The sequence below is a fragment of the Microplitis demolitor genome, chromosome 2 (assembly GCF_026212275.2).
Source record: "Microplitis demolitor isolate Queensland-Clemson2020A chromosome 2, iyMicDemo2.1a, whole genome shotgun sequence".
Classification (NCBI taxonomy): Eukaryota; Metazoa; Arthropoda; class Insecta; order Hymenoptera; family Braconidae; genus Microplitis; species Microplitis demolitor.
In genome coordinates this window covers 20,655,268-20,667,281 of record NC_068546.1, presented here as the reverse complement: position 1 = coordinate 20,667,281, position 12,014 = coordinate 20,655,268, and the positions used below count along the sequence as shown (strand labels likewise).

At 33.3% G+C, this 12,014-nt stretch overlaps 1 long non-coding RNA gene across 1 annotated transcript in view; it reads left to right on the top strand.

The window, feature by feature from the left end:
* LOC128669050 (uncharacterized) overlaps positions 1–9,771 on the top strand; it is a 149,799-nt gene extending 140,028 nt beyond the window's left edge. The window contains exon 4 of the long non-coding RNA XR_008404598.1: positions 9,715–9,771. This is a non-coding gene — a long non-coding RNA (uncharacterized LOC128669050). The remainder of the gene's footprint in view (positions 1–9,714) is intronic.
* Positions 9,772–12,014: the final 2,243 nt, after the last annotated feature.

Sequence of the window (12,014 nt, the reverse complement as noted above, 5' to 3'; positions counted from 1 at the left end):
TTAATAAACATCGATAAAAGTATACGAAAAAATATAATAGATATTTAATATATATTTTTTTCAAGATCGAATAAAAATAAAATAAAGGAACGATGGTAGAGGAGGGGGGAAAATTCCCACGCAACATAAACTAAAATTTCAGGGGTAAAACAGACCCCTTTGGGTTTTTACAAAAAATTTTACGAGGCAAAATAAATATGGGGTAATTTAGTCCATATCAAAAAATTTAATACTTAAAGTATTTAAGAGGGACCACTACTGTGAAATTTTGAAAAATTTTTTTTTGATAGTTCGATAATCTATAGCTTCAAAAATATCATACCAGAATTTACAGTGCGTTCTCGAATAGTTTTTTGTCACAGCCATCTGAAAAGCAGCCGCTCGGTTCTCGAAAATACATTTTTCAAAATTGCTGCAGTTATAACTCGAAGACAAATCATCCGATTGATTTGATTCGAATCGCATCTTCTTTTATACGTTTCTACGTACTATGAAACTCCAGTTTTCTTATCGAACCAAAAATGTAATTTTACCAGGCCAAAAATCATCAAATTTTCGCGCGAAATTTGAAATTTTTTTTAAAAACCCCGCCATTTTGTTAAATTTCAATTTTTTTTTTAGCCCGAGGGTCATGGTCTGAAATACCTTTTAGTTTAATAAACTTTTTGGTTTTTTTGATTTCCTGCACTCTGAAGTTCGCTATCACTGCAGCGGGAGATTTTTTTTCAACCCTTGAGAGATTGTGAATAACTCGCTGAATTTTGAATTTTTTGGTCCAAAAGTTTAATCTCATATTCATTATATATTTACAAATATATCCTTAAAACATTAAAATATTCTATGTAGTAGTTTTCTTCAAAAAAATTTCCAAAAATCATCTTTTTTCGGCGGTCACACTAGTGGTCCCCCTTGACTTATAAATTAATTTGTCTGTTCATTTGAATATTTAGTACCAAATTTTTTTGTCATTTTTATTGAACACAAAAAAAATGTTACATAAAATGTTTTTTTTTTATTCAGCTTATAGAACTATTTACCTCGTCGTATCCGCGAACTCCATTCTAGCCCACCTCTCCTGTTACTAAAAACAAAAAAAATAAAAATTAATAAAACACTTGGGTCCATCTCGCAGGTTGGACTTAACTTAGTACTCAAAAATACAAAAGCACTCAAAACAAATATTAGTCGTGGTTTCGCCACCCTCTGGGACAGTCGTCTCCGTCTCCATCCACAGCAGTATCATCAGCAGCAGCACTACCTGGAGAATCTATATACCCATCGACCATTCTCATCCCTTATTTTGTAGACTCGCATTGCGGCTAATGTCTTTTCTGTGTTGCTTCAGACTCCCCAGACGACGTTACGTTCTGTGCTATCGTGTTTTCCTTCTTGCTGGACGTCGAATTATAACAGAGGATGACGTATTGCGACCTTTAAATCTTATTCATAAATATATCCGCGTATTTCAACCCATTATAAAAAATACTTTTGCTGAGTAAACAATCTTCTTGATTAATTGTTTGGCTTCTATTACTAACCTGTTTATTTTGTTGTGCGTTAAAGTTTATGCGTAAATTGAGGATACGTGATTTCCGTAACGGCAATCACTGGTTACAGGTTACAGGTAATAGGTAATAGGTAATAGGTTCTAGGTAATAATGTTATGTTGCTAGAAATAGTATTGATAGCTACAGTGATAGTTGGTATAGAGAAGAAGGAGTGATGTAAGACGGAAATGGAGATTGAAAGACAGAGGATCAAGAGTTATGGTCGATGGGTATGACCGAGGGTATAAACAAATTACACGCGAATGGTTTCTTGCTGGTGATTAGCGGCAAATCTTGTTAACAAACTTTATCATGTTATATATAGTTCTGTATTGCCAAAGGCATTTACAGGTCAAACATATTTTTTTTTTTATTTATTATAATTTGATTGAATTAAGACAAATACACTGTAAAAATTTGGGATAAATACGGATTTTATTTAAATCCGAATTTACTCAGTCGGAGTTCCGAAGGAAAAAAAAAATCACTAAACATGCGGAGTAAATAGGGAGTTTTTTTTTTTTTTTTTTCAAGTACATAAATGTATATATATTTGAGGTGTAAAACTTTTCATTAAACATGACACAAAAGTGTAATCCAGCAATGGGAGATGATGATGATGCTAAAGATGTGTATGAAGTGAAAAAGGGTGGGGTGATAGTAAGGGGTGAGTATAAAATAGGAGGTAGAGGATAGAGGTGGGGGTGGAGGTTATATGGGTTTTCCTTTTGGTGCCATTAGTCATTAGTGATTCTAAAAGCCAAAAGCAAGTATGAGAGAGAACGTGCCGGCGGAATATTACAGCGGCCACACCGCTGGCTTTTACCATACTTCACCAGCTTTATGCTCGGCTCATTCATCAAAGCACATCCCCGAAAGAGACGGTTTTATATATATACATATATACATATATATTGATGTAAATATACGGCTAACGGTTTTCTGCTTCTACTTACTTGTTACTATTATATACCTGCCCCGAGCTCATTTCGTCGTTCATTCGTGTAATAGCTCTCCTCTATAACGCTCCACTCATACATAGAAAATTTTAAACATTACTTTTAATTGAGTTTCATTGTTATAAATATTTTCATAGAAAAGTTTTACACATTTTTTTTTTTTTTTTTTTTATTATAATTTAATTCTGCATTTTTATAATTAAAATTATATTCATTGCTTCATATTCCGTTTTTGTAAAATTAATTAGTGAGGCAAAATGGGTACTCAAAAAAAAATTTTTTTAATTTCAATAAAATTAAAAAAATTTATTAAAAATGAAAAATGCATACTTCATTAACACGAAAAAAATTGTTTTTTACCTTAGCAATAAACATGGACGAGTATGAATTAAAAGCAGTTTTTTTCAAATTATATTCAATTTTTTTTTTTCAGTATTCATAATCACAAAAAAATTACTCAATAAATTTTCTAAATTAATTTCATTTTTAAAATGACTTATTTTACCTGGATTCCCTAGCCGGTAAAAATAGATTATCCGATTGATAAAAATAATATTGTGGTTGTTGAAAAATAGATATTTGATACACTGTAAAAAATTTGCGGAGTGAACGCGAAGTGGATGATTTTTTATTTATTTAATTTCCTAGGAGTGAATTCCACCCTGAAGGGGAGTTTCGGAAAATATTAATTATGAAAAAAATTACTGATACATAGTGAGCTTAGGTCTTTGATATTTAGACATTTATATTGAGTACGTAAATAATTACGAGCTCCTTTTCCATATATTCCATATATTCACGCGAAATTATTTTTAAAAATTATAACCAGCTGATAATAAAACTTTCACTGAGTCACAAACTGTCGTATGACTTACATCAGCCATACCACGAGATAACATTTCATACTGCACCGAAATATAAAATATTCCCATAAAAACTATCTCACTATAGCTATTCAATAATTTAATATTTTCACTATGTATCATATATATGAAATTATAATTTAGTGAGTTACTAAAACATTTTATAAATTAAAAACATAATATTTTAAGTTTAATTATTAATATCTGAATGAATTATTTATTTAAATAATTATGTTTCTAATTAACAGCTGCTTCTATTTAATATTAATTTATTTAAGAATTAAAACTCCAGAGTGGAGTGAATGCGGGTTTAAATAAAATCCGCGTCACTCCGAAATCACTCCGCCCATAAAAAACTCCCTATTCACTCCCCATGCCTAGTGATTTTTTTTTCCTCCGGAACTCCGACTGAGTGAATTCGGATTGAAATAAAATCCGTATTCACTCCCGATTTTTCACAGTGTTCAACTCGTGACATTTTACTTGAGATTAAATATTTAAAAAATAGAAGCTTAGGATTAATTCGCGGTCTGGTAGTAATGGGAGTAAAATAAAAAAAAAATCCAAGAAAGATAGAGATAGAGTAATACTGATGATGTAATGTAGAAATAGTTATAGAGAGTAAGTAGAATTCGAGTAAGGGAAAGAGGGAATCAGAAAAGAGGGAATTTGAACACGAGAAGTACTTTAATATTACGGCAATCCCCTTGGCTCAGAACTCTACTCATTCTACTCTCGGACTTTATACATATATATGTATACTACATACTAGTACTCCGTCTCGACATACTCATACCCGTACTACTACGACTATCTACAGGCTTCCGATGAAATTTGACTTCTTTGACGTCCTTGTCCCACAGGCATTCTAATTCTCCGACAATCGGATTTTCTCAGATCACTAACAAGTTTCGCGTGTTTTAATTTTTTTTGTTCTACGTCCATTGCATTCTCGTGACAAAAAAAAATTCATTAAACTTCTATAGGAAAAAAATTCTTTTTTTGCACAAAAAAAAAAAAAAAATGATCTCTTAAATTTGATAAGACAGCCGGATATCCTATATATTTTTCATCCGCGGATACTTAACAGTTTATCGCTTCCGACGTGTCCAAAGAGGGTGGAATAGTCCAGCGACATATTTGAGAGGGTCGAGAAAACGATAAAAAAAAATATTGAATCCAAGAGACAGAAGTATAAAATAAAAATGTTAGGGGAGATCGGTAAGGTGAGAAAATCCAGGGATATGTCGTGTCAGTTGTCCAATGGACCAAACTCTTCTCCCTTTGACCCCCATTACCGAGGATGCTTTTGAGGCGTTGAAGAAATAATAAAAATGCCATTAGTGTCGTTGGTAGACAACCCCACCGTCTAAGATTTCCGAGTTGTATCGTCTTTCGAAGAATCTTTTTGTCACGCCCTATCAATCTAAATCATCTTATAAATATCCTCTCGATTCCATAGAACCCTTTATCAAATTTTTAGCTTTGGCTTTCCACCAGCACACAAAGGCCCTAAACAAATTTACCAAAATATCAATTCAAATATTGAATAAACCCGAAAAAATTACGTCAGTTTCAGCTTAAGACGAAAATCTAAAAGTAAACTCTCAAATAAACACATCGTGCTTTTTTACGACTTTACTTTAGCATCCTAAAAAATCCTCCCCCTCGCCTCCTCTCCCTATTTTTAGGTATAACAGAGAGTTGTTTACTCGCTTACTCGCGCATTATTAACTCAACCACCGGAAAATGTCAACCGGTACTGTGGGCGCTTATCTCTACAGCTTTTCTTTATTTTAACGCCGACCCTGTTTCCCCGTCCAGTTTACAGAAACCCCCAACGTATTTCGTGTTTATCGCTTCCTCAGCGTTCCACTCGGTATATCTCAGATGCAATAACTTGCCTTTACTCAACTTTATACCCCAGACTCCTCCCGTTCCTTAGGTTGGCCTACTCTTCAATCCAACCCCGAAGAATTTTTAGCTTCAGCTCAAACACTTTAAATCGCATTGATCAAAGTCTATAATGCCTTAATCATCCTTTCTTAGTTAAAACTTAAACCTTTAGCTCAGCTTTTCTTTTATTTACAAAAATTCCCTGCATTTTCTCCCCCCTTTCCGGCCAGGCCAAGTTATACCGAACAAGAACGAGTTATACAGTCGTTGTATCCGTAGCAGGGATAAATGAGCTGGGGCTCTGAAGTCTGAAAGATAAGGTGGACCAACCTCCCCAGCACCCTTTTACGTCTTCTCCTAGATTATGGAATGGCACTTTAATTACACTAATGGGAGAACCAAATGTTAATTACGATTCGAAGTCTAAAAGAGAGACGATTTCAGGGGTGGCCGAGGGTGCTGAAGGGTAAAGAGCTAGAGAAGAACCCGCTCGAGGAAGTCAGGGGCTGTGCCAACGAGATTTCCGGCAAGGGTCTCGGCTTATTCGTTTCTGGATTAGTATTATTTAATTGAAAATGCCGGCGTCGATGAGCCGGGCTTTGCTCATTTCTTTTTTTTTCTACTGACAACCTTTTGTATCTTTATGTAATTAAACCTATTTCATCATTTATTTACAGTTAGAAATTTTATTTCTAACTCAACACAAATCATGTGTTGCAGTCTACACAAATATTAGTGTTAGTTCAACACATTGCATGTGATTTTTAACACAGATTTTATGTTAAATAATTTAACACAAAATCTGTTATTTTGACAGAAAATTTGTGTAAATTTAACAGACTTGTGTTAAAATTAACTAGAAAATACAAGGACATAATCTAATCTACTCAAGTATACTGATCTAACCTTAGTACAACTGATGTCAATTTCCCAAAAAATTAGTTCGATTTTCAGTGATTTTTATAAAAAACAAAACTATTAATTATTCTCCGTAAATGAGAATTGAAAAATCATTGAACCTGACCATAAAAATATTAAAGTTATCTATGAATATATTTAATTGTAAATCAATTATAATACAAGTTTCCTTGCAGACAATGCTGCCACAATGCATTGTTTGGTTATAGTAATGAAAAAACGCGCGGGTGTTTAGCTAAACAACCCAAATTTGTGTTAATTTTCGAATAACACAAGAAATTTGTTACATTAGATTTTCTCATCATTTAACATAAAAAATCTGTTAAAGTAAAATAACATGAACGGTTTGTGTTGAAAATTAACACAAAAATTTAACCAAATAATTTCTTAAGGCTAAAACACAAAATTTCTGTATATTTAATTTAAAATGTAATTTTCTAAATTTCAATGGTTTTTTATGTATCAATTTTCTGTACGTAAAAATGTAACATGAAAGGTCGGTCATGAAACGGTCCATAGACGAGTTTCAATTTAAAGTTTTGGCGAGCGTGTCAGGATTCAAATGTGTAAAATGTGTATGCTAAACTTTTCACCCTCGTCGAGAGTAAACTCTGGAAAACCTAGACTCTCTCTTGCCTCATTTCTATCACGTAAACATAGTCTACAAGAGAGAAAGATAAAAAATCAACTTGCCATGTCGTCTTCGATATAGTCGCGACATTTTGTCATCGGGCAAAAGCGCCCTGTCGCCTTTTACAAAACACCATCTACTCTGGACAACCTCCAGATAAAATCAGCAATTCTGATCAACCTCTACTTTTACTAATATCCACATATTACCTTTTATAAATGTTTTTAAACTTTAATTAACTTTAACTTTTATTAAATAAACAGACATTATTTTTTTTTCTTAACTTTTGAACGCTGATTATTTAATGGTAATTTATTTTCATAAAAGCTGATACCAGAAATAAATGGACATTATTCAATTTCACCAACATATTTAAAATTTTCTCATAATTACTCAGAGAAATTACTTTACCACTACTAAATTGACGACCTGTGTAAAAAAATTCATTCAAAAAATGTTCCAAAAAATTTGATAAATTAATCATTGAAATGATATTTTCTGATGATTATAGGTTGAATTTCTCAAATTTCACGGAGAGAAAAGAATAGTAATGATTAGCATTCTACATAGTAACCAGACTAATTTTTTGTAAAATGGTAAATAATGATGTAGAATAGGATTCATTAGCATTTTTCTGGTAATAATAACTATGTTACATTGAAGCAAGTAAAATGGTAAAAATCGCTATCTAGCATGGGAATCAGGGCTATGTAGAATGCCACTCAGTCCCATGCTTCAATAGCTGTCATTACAGTTTAATAAATATATATAAGACAACGAAGTAAACAAACCAAGTAAATCAATTGTTTATTACTAAATATTCAAATTTTTAAAATTATTCTTTATTTTTTATCAAAAAATGATATTTCATTATGAGCAATATTTCAATTATTTCAATAGCTTTATTCAATTTCTACATATATTTAAAGTAACGTGAGTTATTTATTTGGTCATAACCTTATTTACTAAATATAAAATAAATAAAAGATCGTAAATGTTGGTAGGTACCATTGTAGTCATGTCCATTTGCATAGTTCTCTCGTCAATGAAGAATGGTAATCATTCCTATGGTAGCATAGCCAACGTTACCATGTAGAATGGGGGAATTACTCTGTCCCGTGACTCTCGAGGCTAAAAAATCCTCGTTACTATGTAACATAGTAATGGTTACCATTCTACATAGGAATTATAACTATTCTTTTCTCTCCATGTATGATGTTTTTTATAATGATTGATGAGTTTCGACCAATAATAAAGGAGTCTGTCTCAAAAATAGGACATTGGATCTGTGGCATCGTGTCAAAGGATAATATGCCGCATCATCAATCATAAATTGTTTTTTTCCAAATTTTTTTGAAGGGTTTCTAGTGCTACAGGTATCTCGAATCACTCTGAAATTAAATAAATATATCAAATTCACGAAAATGTGACGATGGCAAAATTTCTTTTTGGAAATTTTTTATGGGGTCTATCGTGCTTCTTGCAGTCCGTTGTACCCCGGCTTCTAAAATTCAAATGTCAAATGTTTGGATTATCTAAATAGAGACGGATAAATTTATCGTTGAATTTCGATATCAGAATATAAATATAAGAAAAGGGTTGCGAGAATAAAGTTTTCGTTTGCTCAACTCGGATTATCATGATCTGAACAAGGATTTGAAATTTTCGATTGCCGGTTTCACTTTGGCTGAATGTAAAGAGGAAGAATAAGAAGTAGAAGAAGAAGGAGAAGGAGAAGGGGAAAGAGGAGTGAATAAAGTAGGTGGAAGAGTGATTGATTTAGCATAGGACACGAAGGGGTTTGAGAAATACCGACCGTTGCCTGGCTCCCATCACTTGCCCAACAATTTCTTCCATAACTTTTTTTATTTTATTTTATTTCTCTCCACTATCTTACCATCGAAAAGTATCAGCGTATATCTCAGGACTGCGCAAAAGCTCCAGGCTCGTATCTCATCGCAAGATATCGAGAAATGCTGGGCGATTTGTGCGAGCTTCGTCGACGTATTTACGAGCTCACGTCTTACTCTATATCTCTGTGAGTTTTTCCGAATTTTTTATCTTTGTCTTTATTTTTTTATCTTATGATTTCTTTCTGCATTGCCTTATATATAATATTCTACTCGGAGGGTAAAGTTTCAGAAAAATATACTGTGGGAAAATATTTAATGTAAAATATTATAAAAAATATATTATTTGGTTGTCAGAGTTCGATCGCGTTGAAAATTAACGGAATTTGGTAAATTCCGTCTTTTGATTTAGAGGTTTAAGCTGATACCGATAACCGAGTCCCGTCTCGTTCTCGTCCGATCCTATAGAATCCCAGCATGCCGATCACGCACTCAAGGGATAAAGGGTGAGAAGAAAGGATGAAGCATCTCCTTTAATACCCTCATTCTCATCCTACCCCACCACTCCCCCTTTCTGCTCTTCCTTATTCTCTAGTCGAGCTTTAGGACTACTACCACTTCGAATTCTACCGACGGGTATAAAATAAAGGGCTGACATGCGAGCAAAAGTAAGGAAAATTCTAGTATACAATGAAAATAAAGTGAAAGAGAAAATAGTTTGTAGGGTGGCCGTCGCTACTTTGCAGTGAAGGATCACTGAAAGAATCGGTTAAACAACCGTCTTTCATAAATATATATACATATATTTTTTTTTCTTATATATATTTTTTAGCTTCCTGTATGAGGACTTTAGACAAATCGGTTATTAACGCAGTAGCCAAAAAAAATTTCATAGCCTACGAAATTAAAAGAAGTTGATGTAGGGAAAACTTCTTGGACTCAGTGATTGCCGATTAAGGGGGGGGGGGGTTATGGGCAGGCTTATGACGGGTAGTCGACTATATATTTTAAAATATTTTTTCAATAAATGATTGTAATTGTTTGTTGCAGTTGTACCTGAGTAAAAATCGGCAGGCGACCCTGCCTCATCACCAATTCCAACAAGCGACTTTGACAAGATCGATCTGTCCCAGCGATCACCGACAAGGTAAGTGAATTTATTTATTATTTACATGATGCTTTCATGGACAAATTTAGTCCCCTGTTTGCCATATGTTTGTCTGTCACCTGTAAGTTATACTTACAGGTATACGTATACAAAGTTGCACAATTGCTCATACTTTGTAACACAATATTATTCGCGTTATATTTTTGTACGAACACATAAAAGTCTAAGGGGGCGGGGGTTCATGCTCACTTGGAGTAGCGCAATATTACTTGTATAACAGTTTTCAAAAATTAATAAGCGCTGGGAATAGAATTCGATTCCCATGAAATATGACCACCTGCTTACGAACTAACATTTACCTTATGGTTTATGAACTTGAATAAATATCATAAATTAATTTAGGGCTTAACTTTTGAAACTAGTCAAATTATTGAACTTTTTGAGCTTAAAAATTCTCAAGGAACTTTTATTCCTTTTTGAAAAAATCGATTTTTAATTCGGGACAAAAATCTTAAAACATTAAAACTTTAACTATAATTTTAGAAATTTTTAGTAGTTATGAAATTAATAAAATTTTAAGCTGCTAATTTCACAGTTTAAAATGTAATTTTACTTATAGTTAAAGGGGGCAAAATGGACTCCTTAAAAAAAAGGCTTTACTTCTTTCTAGCCATCATGTTTTTTGTTTCAATATGCTGCGTCTGTTGAAAATTAAAAATTTTGAAATTTGGGGCAAAATGGGTCATCCAAATAAAAATTTTAATCTTTGATTTTTTTACCTCTTTTCGTTTTTTTGATCTTCTACCATGTATTTGTAATCAATGCACCAAAATAAAAAATTCAAATTTGGTGCAAAACGGGCCCTTCAATAAATTTACTAAAATTTGATTATTATTTTACTTCATCTTAATAGTATATTACACTTCAAGGGAGAAAACTAGGATATTCTCAACTGAGTATATAATTGCTGAGAAAATTTTATTATTCAGACAAGTTAAAAGTAAACCACAATTTCAAATACTTTGCAGTGATTCTTTATTCTCGAACCATTTAAATTGAACAAAAATTTTGGAGGCCTATTTTGCCCCCATGAGCCCATTACGCCCCCTCTCCATTATAAAATGACTATAGTAAAAAAAAAAAAAAACCATTATAATAATTAATTATAAATTTTACTATATTTCTCTCATAATTTTTTTTTTTAATTTATATTTTTACTATTTGGTCGTGGAATTTTCTAAAACCAATCAATCAATTATTTGATTTATTTAAAATTAAATAATAAATTAAACTCTTTTCTTACAATTTCTTAAAATTTTAAAAGTAAATTTAACTTCATATAAATTAGTCTTAGTAACAGAGTATATGAAAATGAAGATTTTCAGTGGAAAACAAAAGCCCGACATTTCAATTAGGTCCCTTATTAGTTAGCGATAATAGGAACGAGGGTCGTCCCAATGGTATATGAGCTTTTCCAGTGGTTACCATAGGTTACGTTAGGTTGTTTGCTAGAGAGAGTCCAGCTCTTACGTTATTAAGGGCTGACTAGGCACTCAGTCTCGGACGGTGGTAATACACGGCAACACTGGCGCTTATACAGCCTCGGAATCCTTTCGAGGACCTTATAACCCTCGGCAACCAATGCAAGTAAGTTAAAGCATCATGTTGGGTTTGCCCGTTTTGTACAGGTCATGGGATCGAACCAAAGCTTCTAAGGGTAAGTGCAAGTGTAAGTCTCTTCTACTACACCTATACAACTATTCCGCCATAGGTATGTTTAAATCTAAGTGTTTGTGTATAAGCAAAGGGAGACTGACCTGTCGGCGTCGTTAGGTCGATTGATTTTCCCGCCCCGGGTGCACACGAAGGTGCTGAAGCCCAGGACTGTCGCAGCAGTCGCCTGTGGTTTCCCACAAAACGATTTCCCTTTCTTCCTTAGAATATATACACTGAGAAATGTGGATTTATATATAAATTATAAATGTATAGAGTAAGACAGAGACAAGCTGCGACATCTTGTATTGTCACATACCCAACGCGACAAATTCATAATTGCGTTAATGCGAATAGGGTACGAAAGGGTTAGACCGTTAGACCACAAGGCGGAGACTGTCATGGCGTCTTGCGGCTGCAAAACCTCTTGTCTGTATCTAATATTCTGGCTCCTTTCCTTCCCTATTTCTATTCCTATCGCTGAACTTGTTACACTTGGAGGCTCGTTAATCTTCGGTGGATTGGATCA